Below are 11,843 nucleotides of genomic sequence, written 5' to 3'. Positions count from 1 at the left end.
AGTGCTACATTGAACTACACGTGCTCTAGGGAGGAACATTTTGGAGACGAAGCATATAAAAGCGAAGGGAGGTTAATTCTGAAGGGCTTGAGCGGCCTTCTCTCCACGAAGCAGTCTGCCCTCTCGAGACGGGCCAGCCATCGTTGAGAGCTAGCAACCTGCCCGCTTAAGAAGTTCTTACTCCTTTCTTTGCGGATTTCCCCGCCTTGTGACGGTCGTCATCTCACTGTTAAGTTCCTTTGTCCTTCTTTTTCCTTACGATCGAGTTCTCCTGCTGCTGGATGGGCTCTGCAAGTGGCCGTTAAGATCTGCTGGGCTCCGATATCCCGCCACATTCCTCAATGCTCCCTACCTCATTTTCTGCTAAAGCTACGTTCAGCGATCGGCCTTCAGTGGCAGACGATGTTTTCGAGGTCTTATTTATTATATTCACTTTTATATCGTTCACAGGCTATGTATTCACTTTAAATCGTCCACAGGATATGAATTGGCAGGATCGAGTGTAGGCTCTAATGTAGAGACGATATGGCGAAAATTACGAAATAAATTGCAACTAATAACTCTTTTGGAAATATACATATGCAAAATAACATACATTGCTTACATCTATTATTGAAATAATGTTAAGGACGGTATTCAAGTATTGTTTGAGGCAGTCATGTGCAATGCTATTGTAAAGAATCATTTTAGAGACATGTTAGGGTTTCGACGCTTACGTTGCTGACATCACATGTGAATGAATATATTAATGTAAAATAGAGAGTTGGGACCCATCTCTGAACCCAAGGTAACTCACGAACTTTTGTCCCATCGTTGCCGGTTTGGATACCGGTGATAAATTGAAACCTTTAGTTTTAAGTGCTTTGTGGCTATACTGAAGCAGTGTCCTCAAGTGCCTCCTCTGCTGAATTTTTTTCCAGGTTCCGTGCGACAATGTGAGCCAAAGCTAACTGGTCAGGGAACGAGTCAGTACCTCGTTTACACACGCTATATCAATATGCAGATTAAGATCTGCGAACTTAAAATCAAAATACAGTTTTTTAATGCATAGCACACATCTGTCTACTTGTCTTTTATTATAAATAGCGATTTCGGTTTGCACCTGCATCACAGTATCAGTACACATCAAACCATAGCACGAAACAACTACATACAAAGGTGATATAAACTAATACATAAAAAGATGAAGTATTAATCACATGTTGCAGCGAATCATGTCACTATGGCAGTTCGTATAATTTCTGTCCCTTCTGAACTGCTGAACATCTGCAGAATCAAACAGGGATATCACTGCATAAGAGATGGTATGTCCACTTTGAGAGAAGAGTTGTAACTGATCATCAGCTAAATGTAAGCATATGAAATAGCATGTTTGTTATGTAGAACAAACCACAGCAAAAATATAACTAATGTTGTTTTACTCGTTGCGCTAAAAGTTATTAAAATATGTTACATAACACTTTGATTCTAGACATAAGAAAGGAATAAAAGCTTTCAACATAAAATTACAAGTCTGAAAAAAGAGAAGAGTAACACCTCAAAATCAATTGTGTAAATACGTGATGCCTAAAAATAATATAAAATAGGGTATATCATAGCGAGCAGTGAGGTAGTTTGCAAATGCTGGGCTGTTTTCCAATTTTTGCCTCAGAAAATACGATACACAAGCAGTTAAAACACGATCACGCAAAGGACAGGGTTTACGCAGTCCAGGCGGCTTCCCTTCCTTAGGTAACTGTCGAGGGGTGGTGTCCCCGGCGACAAAGTTAAATAAGAATAAGTCTACCGAAATATGTGCAACTGATTCCCTAACTAGGAAAACGCCAACGAAAAGAAGACACAGATGTAGATTATAAATAAGGAAGGTGTGAGTAGTAGTAGTACATGACAGAAAAGTAATCACACCTAAGTCATATGACAAGTATGGCTCATTTTTCCCGTGTTGTCTAGGTAATACACACCATCATTTATCATCAAGAATAAAAACGTAATACATCTTTTGGATGTAAATGTGCAAACATTACAATCAATGTAAATGGAAAAATATCATTAATTTTGTCCTGGGTGCAATTGACAGGAATGGGGACCAGATATCTGTCTCATCATTTCCTCTGTACATGTCTAAAATCTAGCACAGCAATAGGCTGGAATCATGATGTATATACTAGCTTAAGGAACAAAACTGACAAATGAGACACGTTAACTAGCGTTAATCATGGCAAACATCAAGCCCTGCAATAGGCTGGAGACAACAAACCAGGCGCCAATACGAAGTAACAGCCAAAAATAAAATGTCAGTGCCTAAGTATCGTATCTGATATCAGAAGCGTAATACTAATACTTGGTGTTGGATGGGAAACGTATTGTACACGCTGACGTGAGATAGGGGAAGGAAGGACTACGTCATATAACAGGTGTTGAGCATAAAAAATAGCAAGTCCTGTAGTACTCTGGAGGCACCATGCAAGTGCTTTATGAAAAAATATGTCGTATAACAGGCACTGTATGTTTCCTAAAAATTAGGTATGCATTTCTGGTTGTTTCATGCTTTCTTTTGATGCACTAAAATACCACGATGATGGTATAAATTGAAACCTATAGTTCTAATAAAAGACAGTTAAACAGATGCGTGAGACGCATTTTAAAAAAAAATTAACAGCTGTTGGCAATCGGTTTAGAATTTTTTGAAAATATACTATTCCAACGATTACATAATGTCACTAAGAAATCATATGACTCGTTTTTGTCTTCAGTAATTGTTGCTATCGACAACTGTAGAATATTATCAAAAAAGATGAAACGAATATGTGAATATCTCACTACTGTCGACGTCAATAAGATGCTGAAATCAGTAATTCGTTTATTTTATAATAAATTGCGATCCTGACTTAAAAAAAGAGTTGTTGGAAGTAACAAGCTCGTTCAATAAATAATATCTCGTAATTTGTTTCTCAGATCGTTCTTATTGTCGAGAATTAGAATTTGGTGACAGTATCAGTCAACATTTCTTTTACATGTGATATTTTTCTGCATAGCCTCCAACACGTTTTATAACCTCAGACAAGCGTTCTGTAAGAACGTGTTACGTTAGATTATATTAGATTAGATTAGATTAGATTAGTACTTGTTCCATAGATCATGAATACGACAGTTCGTAATGATGTGGAACACGTTAGGTTAATAAAAGGTGTCTATACAAGATATCACATTACACAAAATATTACATGACACTTAATATTTTAAATTTTGTTTGGTGGGGGTAGGGGAAATTACCCACTTACTATATCCAAAAATTCTTCTAATGGGTAGAAGGAGTTGCCATTAAGAAATTCTTTTAATTTCCTTTTAAATGCTATATGGCTATTTGTCAGACTTTTGATGCTATTAGGCAAGTGACCAAAGACTTTTGTGGCAGCATAATTACCCCCTTCCGAGCCAAAGTTAGATTTAACCTTGAGTAGTGAAGATCATCCTTTCTCCTAGTGTTGTAGCCATGTACACTGCTATTACTTTTGAATTCATTCGGATTGTTAATAACAAATTTCATAAGTGAATATATATGCTGTGAGGCTACAGAGAAGATCTCTAGCTCTTTAAATAAGTGTCTGCAGGATGATCTTGGATGAGCTCCAGCAATTATTCTGATTACACGCTTTTGTGCAATGAACACTCTTTTACTCAGTGATGACTTTCCCTAGAATATGATGCCATACGAAAGCAGAGAATGAAAACAGGCGTGGTAAGCTAATTTACTGAGATGTACCGGGTGATCAAAAAGTCAGAATAAATTTGAAAACTGAATTAATCACAGAATAATGTAGATAGAGAGGTACAAATTGACACACATGCTTGGAATGACATGGGGTTTTATTAGAACAAAAAAAACATAAGTTCAAAAATGTCCGACAGATGGCGCTTCATGTGATCAGAATAGCAATAATTAGCATAACAAAGTAAGACAAAGCGAAGACGATGTTCTTTACAGGAAATGCTCAATATGTCCACCATCATTCCTCAACAATAGCTGTAGTCGAGTAATAATGTTGTGAACAGCACTTTAAAGCATGTCCGGAGTTAAGGTGAGGCATTGGCGTCGGATGTTGTCTTTCAGCATCCCTAGAGATGTCGGTCGGACACGATACACTTGCGACTTCAGGTAACCCCAAAGCCAATAATGGCACGGAGTGACGTCTGGGGACCTGGGAGGCCAAGCATGACGAAAGTGGCGGCTGAGCACACGATCATCACCAAACGACGCGCGCAAGAGATCTTTCATGTGTCTAGCAATACTTCGTTTTTTTGTTTGTTCTAATAAAATCCCATGTCATTCCAAGCATGTGTGTCAGTTTTTACCTTTCTATATACATTAATCCGGGGTTTATTAAGTTTTCAAATTTATACTGACTTTTTGATTACCTGGTATATCGCCAAAATTTGCAAAAACCCTAATAGCATAAGTAGCTGAACTCAAACGATTCAATAGATCTTGAGTGTGTTTTTTCCAGTTCAACCCCTCATCAATGCACAGACCTAGAAATTCTGAATCCTTAGCTACCGATGTCTGATCGAAGTCTATATTTATTAATGTTGTCATTCCATTTACTGTGTGGAACTGTATGTACTGCGTTTTGTCAGTTTTAGGAGAGCCCATTTGCAGAGAACCACTTAATGATTTTCTGAAAAACTTCGTTTACAATTTCACCAGTTAATTCTTATCTGTTGGGTGTGATAGCTATACTTGTATCGTCGGCAAAAAGTTCCAGCTTTGCATCTTCGTGTGTTCCCTGTTGGTAAAAACGCTTGACCTCTGCTGACAGTCATCGTTCCACTGCATGAATTACGCTGTCATAATCTTCAAAGTGTGACCTTGCTCAATATAAAGATTGAATAACATCGGGGAAAGGCTACAACCCTGTCTCACTCCTTTCCCAACCACTGCTTCCCTTTCATGTCCCTCGACTCTTATAATTGCCATCTGGTTTCTGTTCAAATTGTAAATAGCCTTTCGCTCCCTGTGTTTTACCCTGCCACCTTCAGAATTTGAAAGAGAGTATTCCAGTCAGCATTGTCAAACGCTTTCTCTAAGTCTACAAATGCTAGAAACGTAGGTTTGCCTGTCCTTAATCTAGCTTCTAAGATGCGTATCATTTCGTTAATGGTCATAGTTACTGTGATATTCCGGTATTAGGTAAACTACTGCAAGAAATTCTTAAAGTTTGCAATGAAATATAGCGTCCTTATGAATTTCGTTTGGTGCTTGTTAGGTCATCTGTTACTGTGTATGAAATGCAGATAACATTTTGAATTACTCTTTAAACTTTGAAAGATACTGATGTCTGTCACCAACATCGAGCAAATGGAATGTGTGTAAATCACGAACTCTTGCGCCAGTTGAAAAGCCAGAATGAAATATTCATAAATCTCTCAGATCTCATAAACAGTTTGAGATATCGTAACAAAGATTTTGGCAAACGATAGCATGCGAAGAGGAGAGTATTTTGTCGTATGATTAATATGCGAAACTTCCATATCCTGTGCGTTGTTCAAGCAACTACAGATTACTTCAGTGAAATAATGTAATTATTGAGGGTCATCAATAGTTGGAGAAAAGAGAACTGCTGTGGGCTATGCAACAATATAAGTGAAGAAGTCACACGTTTATTTTTATACTGAGAATGGGCTTTACCATGAACTGCTGACCTGCCTTGCCCTCAGTTGCTAGTTTAATAATACCCTATTTCAGGATTCTGTCACAATTTCAACTGCATTAGAGCGTTTGTGAGATGAATATTTCTAAATTCTGCTGTGTTGTGATAAAACAAGCAGGTTTTAATATGAAAACGAGAGAAGATAGACATTCCCCAAAGCTCGTCACAGTTCTTCAAGAATCCATGTCTCCTCAGCTATCTTTTTGGTGTGGCAGACAACTCGAAACTAGTCCTGTGGCATAACGTTCGCAAACGTTTCTCTTGACAGCATTTCAACCTCAATGAGCGTAAACTTATTGTTGTGTTTTACCACATTGCTTTTCACCTAGGCTCATATATCCTCAGTCGGACTTTTATGAGGCTGCTTAAACTATGCCCCTTACCGTTAGCCAATTCATCGATCTGGCAGGGTGCAGTTTTTGGCTTGTACAGCACTACCAGTTCCATTAACTTCGCTTTATGCTTTCTAGTTTCAACTTTATTCCATGGAACATTTCTTTATACCCAGAGTAAAAGATCCACTTTCGTCCACTGCGTTGTTGGATCTTTATCCATCACAATAGAGTGGTATGGTGTATTGTCCATTATGATTGTCGAGTTGTCCGCCATCATAGCCGAGTGGTCTGTATGTCTGACTTCCATGCAGCGGCCCAGGTTCGATTCCCGGTCCGGTTTGAGATTTTCTGCACTCGGGGAATGCGTGTTGTGTTGTTTGTGTTGTCCTCATCATCACTGACACGCAAGTCGGCCAAGGTGGTGTCAGCTGAGCAGACCTGCAACTCGCAGCCGAACTTCGGGGGACTCCTGGCCATCAGTGTCATACGGTCATTTCATTTCATTGTCGAATTCGGAGGAATATTTTGCAGTAGAACATTATATTCACATGCAGTGAACGTGTTCTTGGACGACGCTTTTATTGAGAACCTCGTACTGACACTATAAATGCAACGCCAACACAAAAAATTTATTCACAATTCCTGACGACTGCAGAACACTTCAACGCCAGAAGCTACCACTTTACAACGAGAGCTGACGACCGTAGATGGTTCTAATGCGTGACACCATGTGATGCTGTCTATCGACGGCGTGGCAACAGGCCCGCTGTGCCAGCCGAACTGCTGGGGGCGTGGTAGGTACCCCCCTGCGGGTCTAGGGGTTAGAATAGGTCCGAGGTATTCCTGCCTGTCGTAAGAGGCGACTAAAAAGAGTCTCACCCGTTTCGCCCCTATAAGTTCAGGTCCCATTTTCTGGTTTGACCTGCCACTTTCCAAATTCAACAGAAGTGCGGGTGCACAAGTTGCCCATAGTGACCTTATATTCGATCTCCTGAATCTCTAGTCATGGCTTTACATCTCCACCTGCGATTCAACTGTTTGGGAGAGGTCACTTTCCGGGGTATGTCATCTTCTTCCATTGTCTCCTGTCCTCTTTCGCCCCCATGGATTTCTCTGCACCCAATATCCAGCGCAGTAGTGAGTCTGTTGTGATGGGGCCGTCATGTACCCATTTGATGGTAGCCCCCTGACAACACAGGGATTGCACTGCTGATGTCTGAGCTGTAAACTCCCTACATATGCCAAGGGATAGATGCCTGTCTTTGTGGGGCATCCAGACTCCTGGCAACAGCCATCATGCCAGGTGGCCTTTGCTGTGGCTGGGTTGCGCCTGTTTGGAGAGCGCCTGATCAGAGCCGGTGGTATCAGGGCATATGACCTGCAATGAAGAGGACTATCTCTTTCTGGAGACCGAATGGCCCCAGCAGTCTATAAGAAAGGAAAGGTTGATTTCAGTGCTGACACGTATGACACTAAATCATTCCACTCTCTAGCAACGCCTTTGGAGGAACGTAGGGCTTCAGAGCAACAGGATCCTCATTCGCCATGTTACTTAGTTTGCAGCAGAACTGATGGGTACTCCTTTCTGAAAACGAAGCCTCTGTTTTTTGTTGAGCACCTGGAGGATAAGTTTGGGGAAGTGACAGCGCTGTCCAAAATGGGCAATGGGTGGGTTTTGATTCAGATGGCATCCCCAATCCAGTCCCAGGCGTTACTCACCTGTAACAAGCTGGGTGATATTCCTGTTTCGATCACTCCCCACAAAAGCCTCAATATGGTCCAGGGAATTATTTTTCGTCGCACCCTCCTGTTACAGTCTGATGACGAGCTGCATGCCAATTTAGAACAGCGGGTTGTTCATTTCGTCTGGCGCGTTTACAGGGCACCCAAAGACAATAGGGTTGCCACCGGTGCCTTCATCTTGGCCTTTGAGGGTGCGGCGCGGCACGTTTCTTTTTACCGCCCTGCCAGTGTCCAGCAAAGTTCATTTGTCTAGCTAAAAGCTGTAGTAGAAAATACTAGACCACTACTGTCTACTGCAGGTCGCAACATACATAAAATTATCCGGTAAACGGGGTGTGGCTAGTACTGAAATAAAAGTTTTAACTTGCCAATGTAAATTTTCAGGTGTATTTTTACGATAAAGATCACAGTTAATACTGCCAAGTCCGTACTAAGTGTCTACACAATGTAAAGCTCCCACGCACACCACAATCACACATGTAGCCAGTTGATGGTATTTACACCCGTTACCGAAGTTAATAGAGTTCACTGGATCGTTTAATTATGAAAATGCTCGCTCAAATGTTGTGCACTCTGCTCTACACATAATACCTGTTCCAGTCTTAGATCGCACAACATGCCACGTGGTTTTAACTAACAGTCAAAAGCAATAATTTTGATATTCCGTCAGAAATTCCACACGACTTCCACTATACCGTTCACTTAAATACGCTTTGTACTACTTCGCGAACTCGTAATTAGCATTTTTCCGCGATTTTATAATACTTTCGTCGGAGCTGCTTTCAATGAAATGTTACTAGTTCGAACTCTCAGCCCTGACTTACTTAGATCATACCAAAGGCTTTGTTCCCAGCATAGATTGGCGCGAGCCTGCATTTTTCTCATTGGCTGATATCACAAACAGCAAATCAGGTTGCAGTATTATCCCGCACTAACCCGCGCTTTACTTCAATGACCAATCATAGTAAAACATTTCTTTCTATGGCAATTGCTAAATAAATAAATTTAGAAAAGTATCAAATATAAAATTACTCCCTCTGAAATTACTGATTAATTTGTGTTCTGCTCACGATTTATTAGTACCATAAACTGACTGCACATTTAATTATAGTAAATCCCCCGTGTAGTTTAACTGGTACTTCGTGAATAAGCAAAACAATTTTCATTTAATTCTGTTCTTCTTCACTCATACAACACTCACACTGCTAATTACTACACATATAAAACAACTATAGTTATGCAAATACATTACATATTAATCAAACATCACTTCACAACATTGTTTTGACTACGACTGCTAGCACTGTCCGTCAACTGCTGACCTCTGCCGCCTACTAGTACAACTACGTGCAGCTCTGTAACTCAGGTCCATGTCAGCTGGTGACATCTGTCGATGACTCATGCCTATAACGATATCGACCTAACAAGTGACGGGAGTGATGCGAAGGCGCTACGCCTCAAGGGTGATTCATTACCTGAAAAAGTCATGGTAATGGTTTACCGATGTGATGTCAAACCCTATGTCCCTCCCGTTACGCGGTGCTTTAAATGCTGGAAATTTGGGCACATGTCCTCCCAGTGCCCTTCCAGCGCCACATGTAGAGACTGTGGACGTTTGCTGCATCCAAATAGTCCATGTGCGCCTCCTCCCACCTGTATGAATTGTGGGCAGCATCACACCCCCTGTTCACCAGACTGCCCAGTACTCCAAAAAGAGAGCTTAATTATGGAGTACAAGACCCTGGACAGGCTAGCTTACTGTGAGGATAAACTCAAATATGAATGACTAAACGCTGTTCCCATGCTATCTTCATATGCTGCCGCCACGACAGGTTCGCCATTGATGTCGCCATTATGCCCATCCTCTAAGGTTGCTCCAGTGGACCCTCAGGGCCGCCCATCTACCTCCCCTATCCAGTTTGCTGGGGGCAGATCTTCTTCTGTTGCTCCCAGAGCTTCTACTTTGGGAGCATTGCCGCATTGGCTCCCCCCCGCCCCCCCAAATGCTAGGGACATCGGTCCCCTTCCCCCAGCTGGAGAAGCAACAACCTCCTCTGGCTCCTCTTATGCAGAAGGGATCCGTTGGGACTCTACCTTCCACAGTCCCCCCCCCCCGCCCCCCCCCCCCCCCAGTGGTCCAGTGGACACCAGCCAGTGTTTGAAAGGGCCACTGGCTGCTGGTCGGAGTGCTTCAAAGTCTTCATCTGTACCTGAAGCTACTTCCAAGATGCCCTCCCAGCAAGCCCCTAAGGAACAGAGAGAGGGCAAAACTTCAAAGAAGAAGTCCACTAGGAAAGGGGAGCCTCCAGTGGCTGCTACACCAGCACTCCCCCATGGCTCTGTGTCAGGGGACAAGGTGGAGATTCTGGCTTCCCCTGAGGACCTAGATCTGGCTGACACCTCGGATGCAATGGTTCTGGATGCTAACACTCAGTCAGTGGCGACAGGTGATGCTGATGTCTAATTTGCCTCCTTGGTCACTCCATGCCACCCCAGTGTCATTCTCCAGTGGAACTGTGGCGGTTTTTTCTCCCACCTGACTTAGTTTGTAGACTCTTAAGTAGAAGACCTGCCTTTTGTATTGCCCTTCAAGAGACCTGGTTTCCCGCAATACAGACCCCTGCCCTTCGTGGTTATCGGGGGTACTACAAAAACCGTCCTACCTGTGACAGTCTGTCAGGTGGAGTGTGTATTTTCGTCCTTACCTCTGTCTGTAGTGGACCTGTGTCCCTTCAAACGCCTTTAGAAGTTGTGGCTGTCAGGGTGAGGACAACACAGGACATTACTATCTGTAACATCTACCTCCCTCCAGATGGTGAAGCACCACCCCATGTTTGGCTGTACTCATTTCGCAACTCCCCCACCTTTTCTGCTTCTGGATGATTTTAATGCCCATAACCCTTTGTGGGGTGGAGTCAAGGTTAATGGCCTTGACAAAGATGTTCAGGACCTACTAACACACCTTGACCTTGACAGGTACCCCCACACTTTCCAGTGTGGCACATGGCACATAATCAGCCATTGATCTCTCGGTTTGCAATCCTGGCCTTCTCCCATCTATCCATTGGAGAGCACATGACGACTTGTGTGGTAGTGACCACTTTCCACTCTTCCTGTCCCTACTGCAGCATCCCTCATTTCGACACTTGCCAAGGTGGGTTCTTTCCAAGGCTGACTGGAACACTTTCACATCCGCTATCAACACTGAATATCCGTTGAATGCCACCATCAATGGAGTGATTCATTGTTGCCGCAGCTGAATCAGCAATTCCTCATTCCTCCAGCTGCTCTCAGCGGAAGTCAGTGCCTTGGTGGTCGCTGGAAATTGCTGCTGCCATTAGGGAACGTAGGTGGGCCCTTCAACGTCATAAGCGCAACCCCTCCCTGGAGAACCTTATCGCCTTCAAATGGCTCTGAGCGCAGGTTCGCCTCCTCATCAAGCGAAGGAAGCAGGAGCGTTGGGAACGCTATGTCTCCACCGTTGGAACAGGAACCTCCCCTTCCCAGGTCTGGATCAAGCTCTGCCGATTTTACGACTATCAGAACCCAACAGGTGTACCTGGAATTTCCAAAAATGGAGCTGTATCTTCCAATCCAGACGTAATTGCAGAGCATCTTGCTCAGCATTATACACACATCTCTGCATCGGAGAATTACCAACCCACCTTTTATCTCAACAAACAGAGGGTGGAGCGACACTGTCTCTCTTTTGCTCCACGCCACCCTGAGCCTTATAATGCTCCCTTCAGTGAGTGGGAATTACTCAGTGCCCTTGCCAGCTGTCCAGACACATCCCCTGGTCCAGATCGCATCCATTTGCAAATGCTGAAACATCTGTCAACGGACTTCCAATGCCACCTTCTTGCTGTCTTCAACTGCATTTGGAATGATGGCGAATTCCCATCGCAAAATTGGCTTCCCCATCTTCGTCAGCTTATGGACAAGTGCTGGCTACACCTTAATATTATTCGATGCCTGAGCCACACCAACTAGGGTGCTGATCGTCGTACACTGCTGCAGCTGTACCAAGCCCTCGTACAGTCGCGTGCTGATTACG

This window comes from Schistocerca piceifrons, chromosome X (genome assembly GCF_021461385.2).
Source record: "Schistocerca piceifrons isolate TAMUIC-IGC-003096 chromosome X, iqSchPice1.1, whole genome shotgun sequence".
Lineage (NCBI taxonomy): Eukaryota > Metazoa > Arthropoda > Insecta > Orthoptera > Acrididae > Schistocerca > Schistocerca piceifrons.
Note: the sequence above shows the minus strand (reverse complement) of the source record.